Genomic DNA, 23,127 nt, shown 5'->3' with positions numbered 1-23,127 from the left:
AATTTTCGGATGACTATTTCGACCCCAAGCATCATGAAATGACGGAGAGCTATAGGTTCTTCAATCGCTGCCAGTTGGAAGGTGAGCCCATTCAACAGTTCATCATTGAAGTTCGCCGGATTGCGGATGGCTGTAATTTTGGCGGCATGCTAGACAGGATGCTTCGCGACAGGATCGTCTGTGGAATGAGGTCAAACGCTGTTCAGAAACAGCTATTAGCAAAAACATATTTGTCGTTGAGGGAGGCTGAAACAATTGCCATATCAGCAGAAGCAGCGGAAAAAAGATGCGAAGAAGATGTCACCTGACATTGAACCCATGCTCAAGGTCAATGCACGAAAAGCTGATGAACTGGTGTCAGTATGTAGGCGTTGCGACAGTCAGAAACACAACAGAAACGCCTGCGGCTGGGCGAAAGCGAGGTGTTACCGCTGTGGTGTATACGGCCATCTGGCGAAGATGTGCCAAAGCGACGTGCTGAAAGGACGCCCAAAAGCTCGTTCACAATGCAGGCAAGGAGAAGCGTTTGCAGTTACAGCGGATGTCACTGAGGAAAATGCAGACGATGCGCACATTTGGACACTAACTGTACCCTTCAATGGTCGGCTACCACCACCTATTCTTCGTACTTTCACATGGTGTGGCATTGACGTACCTATGATTGTGGACACCGGCTCACCCGTCTGTGTTGTGTCCAAAGAGATTTTTTTAGAAAAGCCGTGAACGTTGGCCGCAATTAGAAACCGCATTCATTAAACTGTCCTGTTATCTTGGAGAATTTCCAGTATTAGGGAAACTGAGTATGTCAGTGTCCTACAACGACAAGGAGGTCCTTGATGGTCCTGAACTGTTCAGGTCCGAGCCTCTGCGGACGAGAGTTGATTTCCAAGTTCAATGACGTAGGATCCTCGGTGTTGAACGTATCAGTGCAACAAAGCTCTGGTCCAGGCAGCAGCCGTACCCCCACCATTCATGCCGGCCTGTCAGAGTTCAAAGAGGTCTTCAGCCCCGAGCTGGGTCTAATTGACGGACACCCTGTCCATCTGAAGCTCAAAGAAGGCGCCATGCCGAAATTTTGTAAGGTCCGTTCGCTCCCATTTGCTTTACGTGACAAAGTTTCGAAAGATATTGATAGGCTCGTAACGCTTGGAGTACTGTCACCTGTAACGCACGCCGAGTTGGCTACTCCCATTGTGCCCGTAATGAAGAAGAACGGCGCGGTTAGAATCTGCATTGATTTTAACGTGACCTTGAATCCCGTCTGTGAACTGGAGCAGTACTCGTTGCCAGCTATTGATGACATTTTCGCACGCCTGAATGGTGGGGACTGCTTCAGCACGCGTATAACCAAGTTCCCCTCAATGAGAACTCAAGATGTGCGTAATCAATACACACCGTGGGTTGTTTTGCTACAACCGACTGCCATTCGGCATAGCTTCCGTGCCTGCCATATTCCAGCGGGAAATAGAAACAGTTCTGCAGGGCCTGACAGGTGTTCAGGCTTACCTTGACGACGTTTTGGTATCAGAAAAACTTGATAGCACTGAGAGGTTACGACAAGTATTGCAGCGTTTTCGTGAACATGGAGTGAAGCTCAGACTTGAGAAATGCAGCTTTCGCCAAGAGGCAGTGACGTATCTGGGTCATAACATTGACCTTGAAGGTCTGCATCCAATAGAGAAGCATGTTGAAGCAATCGCGCGAGCTCCCAACCCAGGAAACGTTTAGCAGTTCAGGTCGTTTCTGGGCATGATTACATTTTATTCGAAATTCGTGCCCAACATGTCTTCCGTACTTGCACCGCTGTACAAGTTATTGGAGAACAGCACACGTTGGTTCTGGGGACATGTGCAAGAAGCAGCTTTTCGTGCAGCAAAAAAAAGCCTTCGGGAAACGGCTGTGCTGGCTCACTATGATCCCGAGAGACCCCTCAAGCTAGGGTGTGACGCTTCACAGGATGGAATAGGTGCCGTGCTTTTCCGTACATTCGGAAAGATAAACAAACCTGTCGGGTTCCGTTCTAGAACGCTAACAAGGGCTGAGAAAAATTATTCCCAGCTTGAGAGGGAAGCCCTTGCTCTTGTGTTTGGAGTGTCCAAATTGCGTGATTATCTCGTAGGCCGAGAATTCGTATTGGTCACCGACCACCAGCCGCTCGTGGGCCTGCTGAAGGCGGATCGACCAACTCCAGCATTGGCAGCCGCCAGAATACAGCGCTGGGCGCTGTACTTAGGCGGATTCCGCTATCAGCTTCAATACTTCCTGGTAAACAACTGCTCAACGCTGACACCCTTAGTAGACTGCCACAACGGACGTCTCAGCCGAAGCCACCAGAAGCGGACCCATCAGACTATCTGCTGGCCTTGACTGTGTTAGATGAGGGAACTGTGTCAGTTGAGGAGCTAATGCAGTGGACTGCTGGTGACTCTGCTCTCAGTCAAGTTATGCGATTCACTAAGAACGGTTGGCCGCCCTGCGCAAAAGGCTTGAACACGAGTGTCGCACCTTTTTTTGACAAGAAATCGGAGCTTTCTTTGCCCCACGGGTTGTTATACTGGGGCTGGCGAGTAGTCGTTCCGGTGGAGGCGCGACGTCGCATATTATACCTTTTGCATGAGACGCACCAAGGATCTTCCGCTATGAAGGCGGTGGCTAGATCGTCATTCTGGTGGCCAGGGTTAGATAGCGAAATTGAAGTGGTGACAGCGTCATGTCAGAGTTGTGTTCAAAACCTGCCCATGCCAGCTACAGCAACGCCAAAAAGCTGGCCCGCTACTGTTGAAAAATGGGCAAGGGTGCATATCGATTTTGCGGGACCTATAGCAGGGAACATGATACTCGTGGACGCATACAGCAAGTGTCACTCCAACAAGCAAACGCTTAATGCACAATCAAGTGCCTGCGCAGTATCTTCTGCAGATTTGGCGTGCCACGAACCATCGTATCCGATAATGGAACGAAGTTTACCGCTGACGAGTTCGCTACTTTTGTCAAGAGGAACAACATAACGCATCTGCGCACAGCTGTATACCACGCTCAATCAAACGGACTAGCAGAAAGGGCTGTTAGGACAATTAAGGACGGCCTCAAGAAGATTGGTGAGGGGCGGTTGGAAGATAATATAAACAGGCTGCTTTTAAATTACAGAAGCACACCTAACCGCTCTGGAAAATCACCGTCAGAGCTGCCCTTCGGATACAAAATTCGATCCCGTTTAGATACATGTTTCCCTCCTGTACACGCAGGGCCAGCCAACGAAGCAGACAAGTGGCCACTGCCATTGCCTGAAGCTAACGTGTACGCCCGCAACTTCGGAACGGGTGCGAAATGGACTCCAGAAATTGTGCAGTCTACAAGAGGCTCTCGGATAGTGAGCACTCGAACACTAGCCGGATCAGTATGACGACATGTTGACCAGGTGCGGAACCGGGAAGATGCGACGCCACCGCTTCCTAAAGACCAAGAAGCGGCAAAACGAGAATCATGAACAGGTACTCCTCGCGACTACCCACTGTCGCCGAGAACGCCAGCCGAACAAGGAAGCATAACAGAACCTGAGCACGAACTTCAGCCGGAACTCGCAGAGAGCAACGCTGAACCCGTCAGATCACCCCAAGCCTCTCGGTCTTCTACACGTCAAAGAAAACCAGTACAGCGACTTCAGTATTAAAGGGAAGCTGAAAGGTTTTCCAGAAAAAATGAGTGAAGAGCAGTACGCCGTGGTTTTCAACCCTCTCAATTCGAATATCGCATCGAAATTGAGTGAAAGAAAGCGCAAACATATTTTATTTCGATAAAACTTGCAGCAGCAGACACGCCCAGCTCGCGCGCCTCGTTTCCGCCTGTGATTGGTTGGGCGCCTCGTGACGTCAACAATAGTGTTCGTCCGGACCGACTGCTGCCGCTACACACTAAGCACGGTGCAAAGTAGTTTGGTGGTGTTTTGCTGAGACGGTCATGAAAATTTTCTAGAGCTTGCGTGAGTTCGGCTTGCAGACGACGAGTAACCGCGACAGCCATCGCCTCGCTTGTAGCGCTGTCGTTGTCGCGTGCAAGATCACTTGTAAGGGGTTTATACTTGTACATACTACACGTACGTACAGGCTCGTCCACTCTTAGGGTGAACACGGCTCACCGTGGCCGCGCTTCGCGGCGCGCCAGTGCGTCCGGCGCGGCGGCGCATCGAAGCGAAGCGGCGCAGGCGCACACGGACCTGGGGGAGGTGCCTCGCGTCGTCTGCTACAGCGCTGGAGCGCACCGCCGCTTGCTTTGCTGTACACTTCGCTAGACCCAGGTGACTGCGTGCCCGAGGTGGCATTGCAGGAAGGCGCACTTCACTAACTTTAGCATTTTCCAGCTGGTTCCTTCTACAGCTTGTGAACAGCCTGCTTAATCAATATACATAAATAGAAGCAAGCTTCTCATCACATATGTCACTTAGCATGTTTTTCATATGTGATGAGGGTAAAAATACGGTCTTTTTTTCGCGTTCTTAATTAGGCTGGGGCCTAGAGGCGACGCTTGATAGTCATGTCAGGGACGTCACCCAGCCTGAGGCTGTTCGTAATTTCTCGAATGGTGGAGGTCGGGTTTGCTGAAGCCGCCTCAACAATGGTCACTCTTTGCCGGGCTTTACGGGGAGCATCCGCAATTCTTCCATCCTTCTTGTAATAGCCTGGACGATTCTATTTACAGTTTTCAGTGGCCTTTCTGTCATCTCCGATATAACGCGTTGAGAATAGTTTTGTAGGCACACATCTACAATGCGTCGTCGTTCCTTTTCCAGTACCCGCGACATGGCGAGTTTCCAAAGCACACCGGGGAAATGAAATTATCCTGCACTTTTGCAGTGTTTTTATCGCCGAAGTGCATGGCAACCAGCAACCGAACAAAATGCAATTCATCATGCATGTCGACGGAAATGCGTTTAATGGAAACACCTCTGGTGTCTGTTTCGATTTGGCGAGTCATCCCAGAATCTAACTCCTGAGTGGCCAGCATATCCAGCTTTTCTGGACACGTACCAACTAGCGCCCCAAGCGGCCCCGGCACGAAGCTAGCGCGTTTTCAATGGAACAAGCGGGTTTTTCGCGAATAACAAAAGCTGCAGGTCGATTATCAAAAAACGCAGGTGACAGACGTGTTCTGGAAGACAATCCACACGAGCCAAATGCAGTGATCACTCTATGGCACGTAAAAATTTTGTTCCCACACCACTTAAAGTTTTAGCAATGGAAGCCTATGGAAACGACGAAAATTTGTGCTCGATTTTTGAGGCAAGAACAATGACTGTAATAAAACTATGCCGTCTATCGTAATACGCAGTGCAGCGTATGTAGTCCGGAGACTCAGCTTTCGATTGATGCCTCTCTCGACTCTCCACATATGGCGTAAGATTGTTCCCGAAAGCGATTTTTGTAACACTGTCGTGAAAATTGCCGTGATATGTATAAAAACATGAGCGTACCCCCTAGTGAAGCCTCGGTAGCCGTGGCCGAGTGGTACAATAGCGAGCACCTTTCGTCCCGCATCACGGGCGGCCGTGGTTCGATTCCCCCTTCGCAGCGTTTTTTTTTTTTTAAGCAGCATAGGACCTAGTTTTGTAGTCTCTCACTAGATGGCAGAATCACAAAACCCAAGATTTGCTTTCGGTTTTGGTTTTTCAGCAGCGCATTTTTTGAAAGCCGCATTAGTCTTCTATCAAATGGCATAAACACAAAACTCTAGAATTGCTTTCGGTTCTGGTTTTCCAGTGGTGCTCTTGAAATATTATGCTTTCTGTTTTTCCTTCAGAAAACGTAGCAGTATCGTGTTCATTTGTTAAGTCATCGCTTTTATGAAGGTTTTATTCATTGGACAACATAAATAGAAGCTTGCGCATGGCTTTGTGTTATGAAAAAAAAAACTTTCGTGCTTGTAGCGTGGGACCTGCAAGAACAAGATGGCTATTCTTATTGCGTTCTTCTGGAAGGTCCGTTTTCTTCGACTTTCGGCTGTCCTTAATGGCACACACTCCGAGCGAATGACGTCCAGCTGTGCCACAATGTTACCCGGTGGCCAGTGCCATTCCTAAGCAACATTCGTGTGGAACAAAAGGTCTGCTAGGCTGAGTCGCTGCCCGAACGTTAATTATTTCTAAATATTCATCCAAATAAGAAATGTACCAACTAGGAGATGTGCAGCGTCTGGATTAGTAGCTACTGTTAATGTGTTCCCTACAGCCAAGTGGTATCAATCCGCAGGTGTGGCCGTAAAAAACCATTTGAATAAATGTCCTTCGTTCGGTGCATTTGCTTTTAATGCGCAGCATTCTTTGTAGAGTACCCCAGCAATTTGGTAGCAAGATCGTGCAATATCGTACCTGTACGCCAGAAGCTTGATGCATTTCCCATATAAATATATAGGTCTTCATAAAAAGGGTTGGGGTGACCAACTTGAAATTGGAAGTGGCATCAGCATAAATTTGGGCCAAGGTGAATTTAGCAGTGATATGGGAGTGGCCCTACCTAAATTTGGGGTGAAATGGTAGTGAGCCAAGCTGAATTTGAGGCTGATATGGGGGTGGCCCAACCTAAATTTGAGGTGATATAGGGGTGGGTAAGCCTGTTTGGGGGAATATGGGGGGTGGGCCAGCCTGGATTTGGGGATGATATGGGGGTGGGAGAACCTAAATTTGGGGGTGATATGGGGGGTGGGCCACCCTAACCATGGGCGTGATATGGGGCTGGGCCAAGCTGAATCGAGGGGAGGGGGTAGGGGGGCTAACCCAAATTTGGGAGTGATTTGCGGTGGGCCATCCTAAATTTGATGTGATAGACGGGTGGGCCAGGCTAAGTTTGGGGCTGATATGGGGGTGGGCCAACCTGGATTTGAGGATGATATGGGGGTGGGCCAACCTAAATTTGAAGGTAACATGGGGACGCGCTAACCTAACCATGGGGGTGATGTTTGGCTGGGCCAAGCTGAATTGGGGGGGGGGGAGGTGATGGGTGGACTAACCTATATTGGGGTATGATTTGCGGTGGGGCATCCTAAATTTGAGGTGATCGAGGGGTGGGCCAGCATTAGTTTGGGGCTGATATGGGGGTGGGTCAACCTCGATTTGCAGGTGGTGTTGGAGTGGGCCAATATATATTTGGCGGTGTTGTGGAGGCGGGCCAAACCCAAATTTGGGAGTGATTTGCGGTGGGCCATCCTAAATTTGAGGTGATAGACGGGTGGGCCAGGCTAAGTTTGGGGCTGATATGGGGGTGGGCCAACCTGGATTTGAGGATGATATGGGGGTGGGCCAACCTAAATTTGAAAGTAACATGGGGACGCGCTAACCTAACCATGGGGGTGATGTTTGGCTGGGCCAAGCTGAATTGGGGGGGGGGGAGGTGATGGGTGGACTAACCTATATTGGGGTATGATTTGCGGTGGGGCATCCTAAATTTGAGGTGATCGAGGGGTGGGCCAGCATTAGTTTGGGGCTGATATGGGGGTGGGTCAACCTCGATTTGCAGGTGGTGTTGGAGTGGGCCAATATATATTTGGCGGTGTTGTGGAGGCGGGCCAATCTGTATTTGGGGGGATATGGGGTTGGTCCTACCTAAATGTGGGGGCAATCTCGGGGTCGGTCAATCTGAACTTGGGGGCGATATGGGGGTGGGCCAACCTAAATTTTGGGGTGCGTCGACTGGAATTTTGGGGGACGATTTATGGAAATTCGTGGGTGGACCAACTTGAAAATTAGGGGTGGCCCAATTGAAATTGGGGATGGGCCAACTCCAAGTTTAAGGCCGGGTGAAAAAAAATCGGGCGTGGACGACTTAAAATTGGGGGGTGGGCCAATTTTAATTTGAGGGTGTGCCAACTTGAAATTTGGGGGTGGGCCTATCTAATGTTTGGGGGTCGGCCAATTGAAATTTGGGGGGCCTGTTTACGAATAGTTAGACAACACCAGTGGTGTTTCTGCATCTTTTTCATCATCGCAAAGTATGTATATTAATAATTGTTACCTAATACTCCTCAAGGTGAGCTACCACTCGAGCCTTCCCAGCCCGCTGGGCTGATAATGTCACAGAAGTACTCTCATCGTGACAACTGCGACGTTCAATGCGGAGATCACATGAACAAATCGCAGACTGAGCTGACCATTTTCACACCAATGTCATTGCTAACACTACTCGCTCGTGCTAGAGGCAACACAAACTGACAACTATCATAATTCAACTTTCACTCGCACGCTAGTCGACACGCTCTCAGCGCACTATTTCGCCAATCATTGGATAGAGCCTTGCTGGATGTTTTACTGTCATGTTGCGTCGTTTTTCACGAAGGCCGTCTCCCGAAAAGAGAATAGATTTTTGAGATTGACGAGGAAATCTAGTATATAACTCATACGAAGCAAATGTATAAACGGTTATAGTGATTTTTCAAAAATGAATATAAATAAATAAGATTTCAGATGGTATTGTTTCGACCGGGCATGACAACGAGTTTTTCCCGCCTGTCACAGTGCTTTGACCGAAAACCTAATCACATTGCTCAAACGTGTTGCCCAATACTACATGTGCTAAATGTAGAAAAGTGCGGTGCGTGGTCACAGCTTCAAAGCCAGTCTATTTTGTGTACGGTTGTTTATATTGTAGTAATGTGGAGTTTTCTTCTTTATAAGAGCACAAAAAGAAAAATATAACAGATGGTAGCTAAGCGCAAAGTAAATTGGAAGATCTGAAACCAGCAATTATTTTTAATATGTGGATTGGTCTTCTCCGCCGGCAGATCTTATGCCCTCCACACACACAAGAAGGACACCAGATAATTGGCAACATCAGTTTATAAACTGACATTGTTTTGCTAATTTCAGTGTAGCGTGGTGCCTGCGGACGGAGTATTTTCTTAGTACCAGTCCAGTGTTAGCAGTGAGAAGCAGTTCGGTCTACCATTCCCATGAGGGCATACTAGCCATTGTAGCGCTTTACTGTAGGACAAATTAAGTGCTGAAAACTTGGTGTGCCTTGTCCTTTCCGCAGGTCGTCCTTCCATTCTGTTATGGTGACGATCAACATTGTGTCCGTCAGTCCTCCTCCTCATTTTTAGCTTCACCATCGCGAGAGTGGACAGAGAAAGGAAGCTTTCTTCACAATGAGCCCCAGCGGGATTCCACCAGTCGTAACTGCTGCAATTTGCATTCAGTGACTGGGCATGTTAAGCACATCCTTAGTTTCACAATGACTAGAGTATGCAGAAAAAGTAGAGCTTTGGTCGCGATCACTACCACGAACCCATGTCAATGCAGATATAAGTACGCGCAGGGGCTGAGTATGCTAACCTCTCCGCTACCACCTGCTTCCACCACCTTAGATTTTCCAGGCATACCTGCTTCTTGTTTTCGTCGCAGACGCATGCAGGATAAACGCGGATAACTAAAAAATCTCAGGGCCCTTCCACTTTGTGAAGAAACATGACCTGCAAAGCTGTGTATGTGGGTCCCTTAATGGTGAACTGCACCTCCACCGTATGTCGGCCCCGCATTGCACTGTCTTCGGGATCGGCCCACGTATGGGGAGTGCTTAACGCCTGCTTCACCTCCACCGCGGGTCTCCCTGGCATGGCGTTACATTCGGGATCAGCCCACATATGGGGAGCGCTGAACGCATGCTTCACCACCGCTGCGGGTCGGGCCGGTATTACGCTACCTTCAGGATTTGGCTCTACACACGGACGCGATAGTGGAGAAAGTAGCCCTTAAGCGGAAGCTTTAGCTCTGGTGGTCCTATCTAAATAAATGTAAAAGGAGAATTCGTTTTTCTCGACAGCCACTGCATCTAATTTGACAAGGTTTGTTACATTTAAAACAAGAACTTAAAATCTAGTGTCTGTTGGTTTCGAATTCTTGAATTAGGTCATCATTTGTTTATTCAAAATTGTCCAAAATGGCAAATTTTAAGAAAACGAAACAATCAAGTTTACAACTCTCTTTCGGCAAAGAAAACTGATATCAATATTATGTACATTGCATCTAACAGCACATCTAAAGTACACAAAATTGATATATTACGCATGAATCTTAGAAAATTTAGTAATATGGAAATACAGCTTTTCCACAACCCTTGTTCACAACGTAACGACTTCACGTAAGATATAAATCGGCATATTGGAATTGTCTAATGGATGCTGTTTACAGAACCGCGATATCAGTTCTTTATCTGGAGTTAATAATTTGGAAACTTCTTGCTTGTGTACTCTTCGCACTCTCGAATTGTTGAATATCTTTTACCAAAATTCAGGCCCTAAATAGAAGTTCCGCTTCCAATAGTCACTAGAATTTACCTTTCTCTCCCGAATCCAACAAATATCATTAAAATCGGTCCAGGGGTTATCTAAGAAAAGCGTTTCGGCGTTTTACATCTATTTGAATAGGCCGAGTCGGAGTAGGGCCTGTGTTAAAGCTTCCTCTTAACGACATCGCTGTAATAAAAAGAATAAAAGAAAACAAAAACGCTGCATCCATCAATATCGCCGGCTCAGATTTCGTCATGACGGCACCGTCCCCATCGGCACGGCTCCGTGAGCAGCTACCAAGCTGTTCACTTTCGTTATCTTCCTTCCCTCGGCGGCTGCGCATTGTCTTGATGCCAGCGGCGCGCTAAATCTGCACCATCATTCCGTCATGCATCGCTTCTGCGACCAAGCAAGCTTTCGGCGGCACACGTACACTGCCGCATTGACACCAAAACTTTAAACTGCTTGCTTTTGAGAAAACAGCATGAATAAAAATGGAAGGCGACTATAAGGCCACGTGGAATATGTTCGCGGGGCCATGCTATTGATGACAGCATCCCGAAAGGCTAGATGTGGTCAGGTTGGCTTTACAGGTTTGGAAGGAATGACTGACGGTCTAGCTGCTTCATTATCACATAAACAGCGCTTGAAGTTGTTAGCGCAGTTTGTGTGTGGTTCCTCGTTTGTGTCCCGTCGTGAACTGCTGTTCTTTCTGTGGCTTTACAGATGTTCCTTTTCTGCGTCAGTTACGCCTTCCAAGAGTGTTTACTTGGAAAATTTTTGTTTGCATGGCTCTTACAGAAGCATGTTCGGTCGGAAGTTTTTTGATTGGCTGCATAATCTCGAGGACGGGCTCCAAACTTCTCATTTTCTTTAGCCACGTAAGAACCATTACTGGAAATTTAATTAACGCAGCTTTGTTAATTACGCAAACAACTTCTCAACTTACTCCGCATCTAGAGATTACCAATCTGAACACTCGAATGATAAAATGATGTTAACATTGTTTGTATCATTTCAATAGTTTTGTTTCGTGCAGTTAAAAGCAGCCGGCATATTGATGGTGTTGTAGACTTCTTATAAAGTAAGTGTGAAAGCTTGGACAGGTTATCTTGGCACAAATCAACTTCATGAGCTTAAGCACACGTGCCCAACCTTGCACGACTACCTTTACAACCGATTCTTATATATTATACAAGAAGCACCTCAGCGCTACGGTACATCCCACAAGGTGTGCGAGAACATTGTGTGCGCTCCCGATTAAGTGCCTGAGCGTTGGTGGCATCAGGCTCGGTTTCCTGGCATCATAAGGAATAAAAACTGCTGCCTGGAGGAAAGCATTTGGTACATTTTCAGTACTTTGTAACATATGGATCAGCACGGATGTGCACGTTAGAACGAAAAGTACTGAAATATTAAGATGAGGCTTTCGCTGGATGTATTTTAGCTGTCTAATGATAAGATCTAAAGAAAAAATACTGTGATTTTGTGACAAATAATGCTGACATGAAATATGAGCTCCGACACAGTAGCTGTGGTGGAACTGGCCCCTGGACTATTGGGATACATTGAACCACGATACGCTGGTTTGATAGTTCGCGCTTGAATTTCCTGTATGTCGGCGCCGCTGTGCAGTGTTGGAGGCCCTTTTTAAACAACAAGCACTATTTTTCAGCTAATATTGAAAGCAACTGTATTCCTTTTTTAGGGCGGGGGGGGGAGCTTTTTTTTTTTTAGCGTCTAACCACAGTTCCAAAGTTATCAGTTAGCTCAAGATGCGCCTGCATGTGTTTCTAATATCCAGTATGTTGTCACGGATTCAATAGCGAAAGAGCGTTATCTTATCAGATTGCGCGCGAGAAGCGAATACTGGCCTACATTCGCCGTCACATTTGAGGACCCGAGATTGCGCTGCAATGTAGGAGCACTTCAGTCTGACGAACTGATGCCTTGATCCGTAGATCGGAATCAGAGGAAGCACTTTGCGCGCAGCCATCGTTGCGCTTTGAGCGTTTTCTTTTCCAGCGCAAGCTCACCTTATAATGAGATATATTCGTGACTCACTCTTTGGAAGTGTTTTGTTCTTGACATCCCTACAATGTGAGAGTATAGAGGCGCTCCATCTTCATTGAGTGAATACTTGGAAACGGACTAGGCCTTTTCTTGCGTCTGCGTTTACACACTTACCGCATCAATTTATTTTTTATAACCTAATTTAGGAGGCTGTAAAGCACAGCAACCTTTTATTAACAGGACGGTTTAATAACACAGAAAATATAAATGCTTATTAGTCGGCTTTCACCTCATGGTAAGGAATTTCAATAAAGATATCTTTATGATAATTAAAAGCCTATCCTCTTGACAACGTTTAATCTGAGTTCCTCTTTGCAAGCTGATACAGACTTGCAGGTGGTTCGTATCGGGGGCCCTCTACATATGTCTAACCGTCAAACAAAGAGTTATTCCGCATGTTTAATTTCAGGAAGGCCTGTTACCCTCCTGTCTTTCATTCCCGTTCGCAAACACGCATAAGACGAAAGTGCTGCGTGAAGAGCGTCGTTAGTCAAAACCAACGAACTAGCGTAACTCACCTCGCTTATATCGCTGTCATTTAGGCTTATATAAGAAACATATATATCTTATATCGACGCATCACGAATCGAAAAAGAGCTGTCCGTGACCAGCCCAGCTAGGTTTCTTTCATTTCGTACTTCGTAGTAGCGGCTAATAGTAGCTCACGAAGCAGAGCACTGAGTGTGGATATTGCAGAGAAGGTGTTCTATATACTGTCTCCTCACCCACCGAAAATTGCCCGCCGTGCTACTGGCCATTCGTAGAAAATTGTATATGTGACGCCCTGCCATTTGCAACACCGCAACTTTGTTTTGCGATTGGAGTGTCCAGGTGAGAGAGAAGGTGGTTATGTGGATAAAGACACGCTATTTTCTGCAGTAACATAGGAATGCATGAATGAATGCCTTCATTTATTGAGAAAAAAGAAGAGCAAGCATCAGTGGAAGCACGTCTCAGCAAATTGGCAAAGAAGCGGGGGACAAAGAGGAAAAGCTGGAGGTCGGGTGGCAGGCAAGGTCGCAGTTTAGGGGCGAGAGAATATAAGCAAGAGTTGGTGAAACCAGTTGAATTCTAGTGTAGATCTGTGATGTGGCGAGTAAATGATTGGAGTCACCGCCAAGCATCCGTCATTTACGGTAGTATAAGCACCCGCCGTTCTTGGTAACAAACGTTTACTGAAAACCAATCTTCGCAATTAATTATTCATCAGCCATACCTCGCCACGTATTTCTTAGTGGCAGCTAGGGTCAGTGGATTTCAACTACGCTGTCGCGACAAGTTACGGCTATAACGTGACGCTTGCGGTTACGGTTGCCATACTCGTGACTCTTACTATTGCGCGAATACTATAAACATGGGTTTACTGCACAAGTTAGTGAACAGACATTTTAGAACCATGTTTCTCACCTTACATACGCTCAACGCAAGCACCATTGCAGTATGTTACGGTGCGCGTCCCTTCAAGACAGAGACGAAAACAAAAGAACGCGTTAGAAGACAGGGTACCGACTTGGGCCTCGTGCCAAACAAATCCAAGCCAACAATATTTATTTTATTTCAATAACCTAAAGGCCCAATGCGGGCGTTACGTAGGGGGGGATTCATCAAAGAAAACTTAACAATATACAACACAGAATATGAACGGCTGAAGACAGGAATAAACAAGTTAATAAGCCAGGTACAAGTTGACAGGGGAAAGAATGGCTAGGAACAGGTACTGAAATAATGCACATGTAGCAAAGCCCACAAAACAAAACAAAAATCGCACCTTCAGAAGTTACAAAACATGTCATCTAATATTCCACGAAACGTTACGGCCCACACGCACACAATGAAAAAAAAAACGAAAAAAAAACGCGTATCATTCTACAGTGGAATTTTCTAAGCATGACCAAAGAGCTGTTTGAAATGATGAGGTTCCAGCGATAGCCGCAATGCTAGAAGGAAGCGAATTCCACTCTTCAATAGCCAGGACCAAAAGTGAGTATTTGTATCGTTCTGTCCGAGCGAAAATGGGTTAGTCTTCTTCATGTGATCTACACAAGCCGGTGCGTGCGACAACGGGAGAAGATGCGAACTTGCGGATGGTGTGTTGCTGTGGTAGAGAGTATGGAAAAAAGATAAACGGCTGTGTTTTCTGCGCATGACCAGAGGCGGGAGACGGAGTGATATTTTCAGTATTGTTACAGTTTGATACCGAGAGTAACGGAAACGGATGAATCGAGCAGCCTTGTTTTGTATAGATTTCAACATGTTAACAAGATAGGTATAATGACGGTTTCAGATCACGGATGCGTATTCTATCACAAGCCTGATTAGCATGTTGAATGCGTGTAGTTTTGTGTCCTGGTTGGCTTGGTGTAGTCGGCGTCTAAGAAGACCAAGTTTTTTAGGTGTTTGGTAGTAATCAGTTCAATATGAGTGCTCCAGGATAAATACGAGCTAAAATTTACACCGCGGTATTTTACCGACGCTGAAGTTTCAATGATAGTATTATTAAATGTGTGGGCATTAGGAATCGCCTTAGCAGCGGAAGGAAACTTCAGATGTATAGTTGTGTCTGCGTTAATTACCATCTGCCCTACCGCACCAATGAGTTGGCTCATCAAGATCAGGCTGGAGAGCAATGACGTTAACAATCATGCCGTCGCTTCTATGCAAAGAGGTTATGTATTTAAACTTCTGGAGTGACAGTCCAATCCGCCAACTACGGGAGCGCTTGAAGCCGCCGGCGGCCATATTGTTAGAGGAAAAGGAGCACGGTTACAGTACGTGGCTGCAAGCACGCGCGACGCAACTGTGCTTGCGGTTCTGCGATGAAAAATGAAATGAGACCCCTTTAGGAAGTATATCAGTCCGGCATTGTGTATCGCTGTTGTCAAAAAAAAAAAGAATGTCATGGTGGTGGGTGCCTTGTGTTCTGTGTAAAATATGTTGCGAGAACTGAAAAACAGTCGTTTCCTGTTTTCTTCACTCAGTAACCTGCCGCGTGCATCGGCACTGTGATGCCCTTTCGTCGATACGTGGTGCCGGGCGGTATTGGCAAAACATGACCTTGAAATATAGTATTCTTATGCTATTTCTTAAAAAATCACTATTTGTGTTAATGAGCGTTTTTGATTTAAACCTAGAAAACAAGAAAAATATTCAACGGTAGGTCTCATTTTTGTCCGGCGTTTCAGTTCTAGCTGAAAAGAGTTGGTGAAAGCAAATTTACAATAAAGCTAAGGCGACCCGCCATCTGCACGAAGCCGAAAGCCTACATGCGCTCCAATGAGGGTAACCTGCCTAAGTTAAAGTCATGCGTCACTGGCGGCTCAAGCAATCTTTACTTTTCTTCTCGTTTCTGCATCCGTTCTGCATCCAAATGCAAGATGCTGCATTTGGGAGATGGGCTCGAATCCCGGTGGTTTGTTTGGGACGACAGCTTTCTGTGCACTCTGGTGACTGCGACGCTCAGAATTAGGCGGCAGCCTGACGACAACGGTCGCCGTCAACGTACCAGAATAAGCGGGCGTGCAAGGTCCCACTTAAAGCCGAAAGTACATTCAGAGGAGATGCGCTATACTCTTGTCGGCAAAAAAAAAAGTGATGAGTAACGAGCGGTGCTGTTGAGCGACGCTGTAGACCGATAATGTCACCATAGACAGGACCATGCTCCAATCCCGGTGCTCAGCGGAAATATACATCGACAGCACTTCAACTAGCGTGCTATTGATACTTCATTAAGGTCGTTGCGTGTTTGTGTTGTGTCTTGCAGGAGCGAGTAGTATAGGAGATGACATTGGAGAGAAGGCGGTGAGCGAAGTCCGCGAAAAGTAATTGAGGATAGCCATATTGAACGTCGACGCCGTGTTGAAGAAAGCCTGCGACTTCAGTGGCTCAGCCGACAGAAAGGCTTGAGTGGTACCATACCGCTGGGCGTATTCGGTAACCACAGCGATAGACACACTCTTTGCGGAAGTAAACAGAGGAAAGGGACGTAGTGAGTTGGCCGCCCTTTTCAAGCTCTGGTATGGCTTGAAAAATGAATGTGGAGAAGTATGACGCACCAAATAGTATATGCCAATCCAAATGAATCAGCGTGGTCATACTTGCGCGACATTCCATGGTGGCCTGCCACCAGAACACCATGAAGTTGCAGCGATGAAAGTTTTCATTGGGTACTTGAGAATAAAAACGAGCACATCAAAGATATCCGGGGGATGTTTCTACGGTATAAGAACAGATCGCCTTCGCCCCCCCCCCCCCCCCATTTAACTAAATAACTAAATCACGAATATAAGCTTACAAATAGGGGCATCGTAAGATCGAGCACTAGGGCGCTTGTTGATCTTGTTCAGGATGACGTCAGCGTTTCATTCAGCGTTTATTTCTGAGAAAATGAGTTGGCGTTACGTTTATTTGCATCACAATGGCGGGCATAATCAGGCAAACATTGACAGCATTTCATTAGAGGGTGCCTGACTACTCTGTGGAGATTACGTTTAACAATGACAACAAACAGAGAAAGCTTTGCTTACATAGATTCGCACATAAGTAGGATACGCATAATTTTGTGACTATCAATTTAAAGGCTTCAGAATGGCACTCATTAGCCCAACATTTCCATCCACAGTGAGCAAAAGCGGCTGTCGTATCCACAGTAGAATTGATTTAAATGGCTTTAATCCCATGGACATATCGTCGCCAACCTTCTTGGGAATGGAGTCGTCAAAATTGAATACAGGTGACAGGGAAATCAGGAGGTTGATGAACGGCAAGAAGGCGGAAGCTTGCAGAAGACCTCAGGGATATAAAATGACTTTTTGAGCAGCTTGGTCAGGGGGCCATGCAATGGTTTCCACGTCTATTAAAAATCCTCCAAAATATTAACAGAGGCCGACAAAAATGCGCGAATTTTGGGAACGGTGAAACCGCTGGAAATTTCACGACAGCCTTAGCCTAAATATAAAATACGACTTAAAAATAAGAAACCATAACGTTGACAGGGCGGCCAAATTCTGGCACAAATAAATCGGCTGTTGAAGCAGTTCAGCTGAAACGCAATGGTGCGAAATAAGGCGAGAATGTCGGCAAGTGTTGAAGAAAGGTCAAGTAGGTCCTGTGGCCGACGCCAGCGCTCGGCAGCTGTCAAACGACTGCACGTATTAGCGAGATGCCTGGTCGTCAGTAATTACAGTATGATTCGGGTCTGAAATATTGGACGCGGACTCCATCACATTGAATACAGTGCATTCTTGGACAGATGGTACCCATTCTCTCGCAATGAGGATGGGAACAAATTGTATCACGCGCCGGCTGTCACCTTCCTCCTACTGCCAACATTCCTTTCCCTCCGTAGTTGCTTAGCTTTTATTGGGTTCGGCTGCTAATCACGAAGTCTCAGGATCGAATCCCAACCACGGCAGCCGTATTTCAATGGGTGTGAAATGCGAAAACCCGCATACCTAGGGTTATGCGCACGTTAAAAATCCCAAGTGGTCTAAATTATTCCCGAATCGTCCACTACGGCGTGCCTCATAATGAAATCGGGGTTTTGGCAAGTAAATACTCATAATGCGTTATGTAACATTCGTTAAGGATGTCCTGGGCAGTCGCACAACTCTTGAATACAATTAAGTGTCAGGAGTTGCGCGCGAGCTCTTTGGAAATGTCATCATCATCATCATCATCAGCCTGGTTACGCCCACTGCAGGGCAAAGACCTCTCCCATACTTCTCCAACAACCCCGGTCATCTACTAATTGTGGCCATGTCGTCCCTGCAAACTTCTTAATCTCATCCGCCCACCTAACTTTCTGCCGCCCCCTGCTACGCTTCCCTTCCCTTGGAATCCAGTCCGTGTATAATAGCTGTGTCTTACCAGTACTCACCTACGGGGCAGAAACTTGGAGGCTTACGAAAAGGATTCTACTTAAATTATGGACGAGGCAACGAGCTATTGAAAGAAGAATGATGGGTGTAACGTTAAAGGATAAGAAAAGAGCAGATTGGGTGAGGGAACAAACGCGAGTTAATTACATCTTAGTTGAAATCACGAAAAAGAAATTGGCATGGGCTGGACATGTAATGAGGAGGGAAGATAACCAATGGTCATTAAGGGTTGAATATGTGGATAGCCTTTATGGCGTTCGATAGCTGCTAGTCTACATTGCGGCTATTTAATAAAGGCGGAACGGCAACATGGTAGCGAATGTGAACATACAAATCCTGCATATATTACTGCACAATAATTTTAAATAGCGTTCTTGCTTCACGCACGTGGATAACCGCCATAGGAGACTACTTTGGAAGCTAACTGCAAGTACTGTATATGTCGTACCCAAGGGTGTACCTGGCTTGGTGGCCAGTAAATGTGACGTAATATTGCGAGCAGCTTCGGCCATAGCATGCTAACGGATGACGACATGAAGTGACTAGCGCAAGAGTGGACAGGGGACACTAAAGACGCTACAAGGACAAGCGCCCAGTTGGAAGTTTGCGCTTATCCTTGTCGCCTCTTTAGTGTCCCGTGTCCACTCTTGCGCTAGTCACTTTAGCATGAAATACCAACTAGCCCCCTCTCACACCCTGTGACGACACAGGGACAGTTTGCTCAACTCTTGTTTCGTGACTTTTGTATCAAGGTGAAAAACCAACATATCCATGTATATGTCTTAATACTTAAGCACATCTAGATTTGCAGCTTCGGCGATAGCCCATGAGTGCGCATTGCAAAGTCGCTAGTGAAATAATTGTGTGCACCTTAACGAATTCGGTAAGGGAAAATCAAAATCCATCCACGACGGCGTCTCTAGTAGGCGCTATGCGATGTTCCGACCTTAACAATGTATGCCGATTGAAGAAAGGCTGCCCCGAAGTGCTTCTAACGGTTAGGCTAGCTTCTTTACTCCGTAGAATGAAAAAAAAAAGAAAAAGGAAAAGAGAAGAAAAAAAAAGAACCGAATCAAAAGCCCAGAATCAACAATTGCTCGTCGCGAGTAAACGCTGGATGACGAGTAATTTCCAGGCGACGAGCGAATACGCTTGATCAAGAACACTGATAACGCCGGCGGGACAAGCATTGTGGCGAAGTTCAATGCGCAGGGATAGCTTTTACTTTTTTTATTTTGGTTTGGTTGACGTCATCACGCGTCACCGCGGGAAGTTTGAAAAGTTTAAGGTGAGTACGCCACGTGGTGGCATTCACGCGAACTAAACCCTTGTGTCCAGAAAAGCTGGATACGTCCATGGTCAGTTAAAAAGTAGACTGGCCTTTACACAGCAATCTGGCTTGGTCCGGGCTTAGCGTTTACAAACGGCGAGTCCGTTTGCCGACCACCGGCATGCTGTGGGCAGACGACACCATGCCGGCCTCATGACCGTCGGTTTAAATGTCGTGGCCGCCTTCGTCCAACACACGGACCGGCCACTTCCCCACGACGGCAACAGCATCGCTTGTCCGCGGCAAGGGTTCCTGTGCCGTATTCATATTTGGGTTTTACCCACTCAGCCCAGCCCACCCGCGCCTACCTCCCCCCCCCCCCAATTCCACCTAATCTCCAAATTTATCCGATGCCCACCTCTATGGCGTAACTCCATGTGTCGCTTCGGGACGTATACCGCACAATTAGCAAATTATTATATGCTAGTGAGAATATGCATATGGCCCATTCTGAGGAAGTACTGAAATGAAATAGAAGCAAATAACGACTTAATTACCCGGCAAGGCGTAATTTAAACTAGAAAACAGACATGTAGGTCATAGATTTTCCACTTTAATTACCTATTCGAAACGGACGGAAACAGCATTCGCATGCGGCGTGCATTGATTCCAAGGGAAAAAAAACAAAAAAAGAAACGTCGGCGCCATATGTTTTAGTTCACCTAATCAATGTAATCAAATAATTGACCGACGATTCCTCAAAATGAGAATGCGACATCTCGCATCAGGTAGCCGTCAGAGGACCGGCACCGCTTCAGTGATTTTACACAAGCTGTGACAGCAAAAATGAATTTAGTTTTTTTTAAAGGATGCAGAAAGATGAAAAGGGGGAATAAAATCGCCGCGAAATCAGTTGCTATGCCGTGGAGAGCACTTTCCTACATAGCGTAAAGCGCTCCATGCTCTCCTACCAGTGACATTAACGCGTCAATAAGAGAGTGCGAAGCAGCGGATATATCCCTTCTTAGTTGTTGTCGAAGTAATAGTATTGCCCTCTTTAATGGTAAAATCAATGGCAAACATGATGGTGCGTGATTGAACAATCACTCTCTAACTTTCTGCGAAATTTATAGCGGGTTTCGGTCGTTTTCTTAAGTCAATTAAGCACATTCGTTCTAGCATCAAGACATGCGCGAAACGGCGCGCTGGGCTGATCCCATGATGACTCCAACCAAGAGCGCGCCTAATAGGTTTCTCGGTATGCACTACACCAAGTGCTGTGAGAGTAAAATAAGAGGGCCCCAGCCTAATAAAGAGCGCGAAAAAATTATTATTAATTTTTACCCTCATCACATATGAAAAACATGCTAAGTGACATATGTGATGAGAAGCTTGCTTCTGTTTGTGTATATTGATTAAGCAGGCTGTTCACAAGCTGTAGACGGAACCAGCTGGAAAATGCTAAAGTTAGTGAAGTGCGCCTTCCTGCAATGCCGCCTCTGTCACTCAGTCACCTGGGTCTAGCGAAGTGTACAGCAAAGCAAGTGGCGGTGCGCTCCAGCGCTATAGCAGACGACGCGAGGCACCTCCCCCGGGTCCGTGTGCGCCTGCGCCGCTTCGCTTCGGACGCACTGGCGCCCCGCGGAGCGCGGCCACGGTGAGCCGTGTTCACCCTAAAAGAGTGGACGAGCCTGTACATACTTGTACATACTACATGTACGAGCCGATTGCGAAGAGCCGGCCTCTCCAAGAAGCAAAAAATGCTGGTGCAAGCACTGCTTTCCACGCGAACGAAGGCGAAGTCTTAGCATCTCCTTGTGTTGGAAATGTTCTTTGGCGAGTATGTTTTTTGCTAAACTGCATTCAGCGTTCCAGTGTGTACGTTTCCGGGCAAACTGTAGTGTTATGTTCCTGCATGCCTCCCCGTAGAACGTAAGCGGTGATGTGATCTTCAGCATTTGTGCGCTTCCCCAAAGCTGTCGGCAATCTACGCAGACGGTTTAAACGCGAGAAAAGTTTACCGGCTGTTGTAGCACGTGTAATATAGAACCTTCATCAGCGCGCCATCCGCACGCTACTCGTAACCGGCGAATTCCGTCGGCTACGTGAGATGGTCGGTTTCTTATGTGTGCGAGAGAAGGGGGAGTGCAGCGTCTTGGCGTGAGCAGGCTTTCCAGCACATGCAAACTTTACGCTTGCACTGCGTTATGGTAGCTGCATGCAGGCTGTTTCACAACACACGTGCGAGTAGAAAATTCGCGGCGCTTGGCGATGAAACCTGCGTCAAGGGTGGGCGATAAACATGCACCTTCCGTTCAGCGTGCTAACTTTCTTTTTTTTAGGAGAACCCAAAGCACGCATTATTGATAACCTCCGGTAGTAATCGTCACGGAAGTGGTTAGAGCGCAACATTTGTTCTTGAGCGCTTGAAGTTGTTTCGCTTCACCGCAGCCTCCCACTTAGCTGAAAGCTTCTTGTCTTGCAGGAACTAATGGAACATCGGAACATCGTCGCGGCCGCTGGTGTTCGTGCAAGCGTAGGCTGCACAGAACGCCGGCATGATCGGCCTACAAGTTCAATTGATGCTGCGCACGTCAACTACCACTCCTATATACAGACAAATAAAGGAATGTAGGGTCGAGCGAAGCAGATCAGGACGGCACGCACGCAGAAATAAGCCCGGTCAGGCACGGTCGCGGAGACTGCGAAGGAGCGGAACACCAGTGTTGACGTCACTAAGCCGCGGTTTCTGGTCTCCGCTCGCATCGTCAGCGTCAGCAGCAGCGCGCGGCGCTCGACGGGGGGGGGGGGGGGGGGGCGGAGCTACAGCGCAATTTCAACAGACGATTGCGTCGCTCCTAAGTGAAAATCCCCCCCCCCAAAAAAAAAATTTTACCTTCATGGTTTATAAGGTTCCCGCATCCGTATACGAGTGTCTTATTGAATTCCACAGACTCTTCAGCTTCCCTTTAAGGGAGAAGAGATCTTGTAAAGTGACGTCAGCAGCAATCAGACTGCCTTGCAAGCGCTTACGGCACGTGCGTTTATCGTTTGATATCCTTCCCTTGTTCTCCCTTTCCTCTTTTCCCCTCCCTGTTTCGTATGTATACGCTCCGAGACGGAAGCGATAAAGATTCATGTTACAACCTTCGAACGGCGTGCTGTCTCATACAGTGAGACACGCCACGTGTGTCGTAACTCTGTAACAGCATGCCAGCAGGCGGTGGGAAAGTGTAAAAGGCGTAAAGGTAAAAGTAAAAGCGTAAAATGAAAGCGGAAAAGGCAAAAGTAGCTTTTTGATGAGCGACGGTCGTTGCTGGAACGCGTCTAAACTAGTTCGGGTTTCGTGCAATGGATGGAAACAACTTTATTTTGAATCCGAAGTCTCCCATGAGGGGACTTCGAGGCCTTGCCTCGTCGCCGCCTCTCGGGCTTGCTGGACAGCCCACTCTTGTGTCTTGAGGTTGGAGCTGCGCAGAGCGGCGGCCCACTTCGACGCAAGAGCGTCCGGAGCTACTGCCATTGTAGCTGATGTAACCCGACACTCCCACAACATGTGGGAGACCCGCCGTGGTTGCTCAGTGGCTATGGTGTTGGGCTGCTGAGCACGAGGTCGCGGGATCGAATCCGGCCACGGCG

This window comes from Dermacentor albipictus, chromosome 9 (genome assembly GCF_038994185.2).
Source record: "Dermacentor albipictus isolate Rhodes 1998 colony chromosome 9, USDA_Dalb.pri_finalv2, whole genome shotgun sequence".
NCBI lineage: Eukaryota > Metazoa > Arthropoda > Arachnida > Ixodida > Ixodidae > Dermacentor > Dermacentor albipictus.
Note: the sequence above shows the minus strand (reverse complement) of the source record.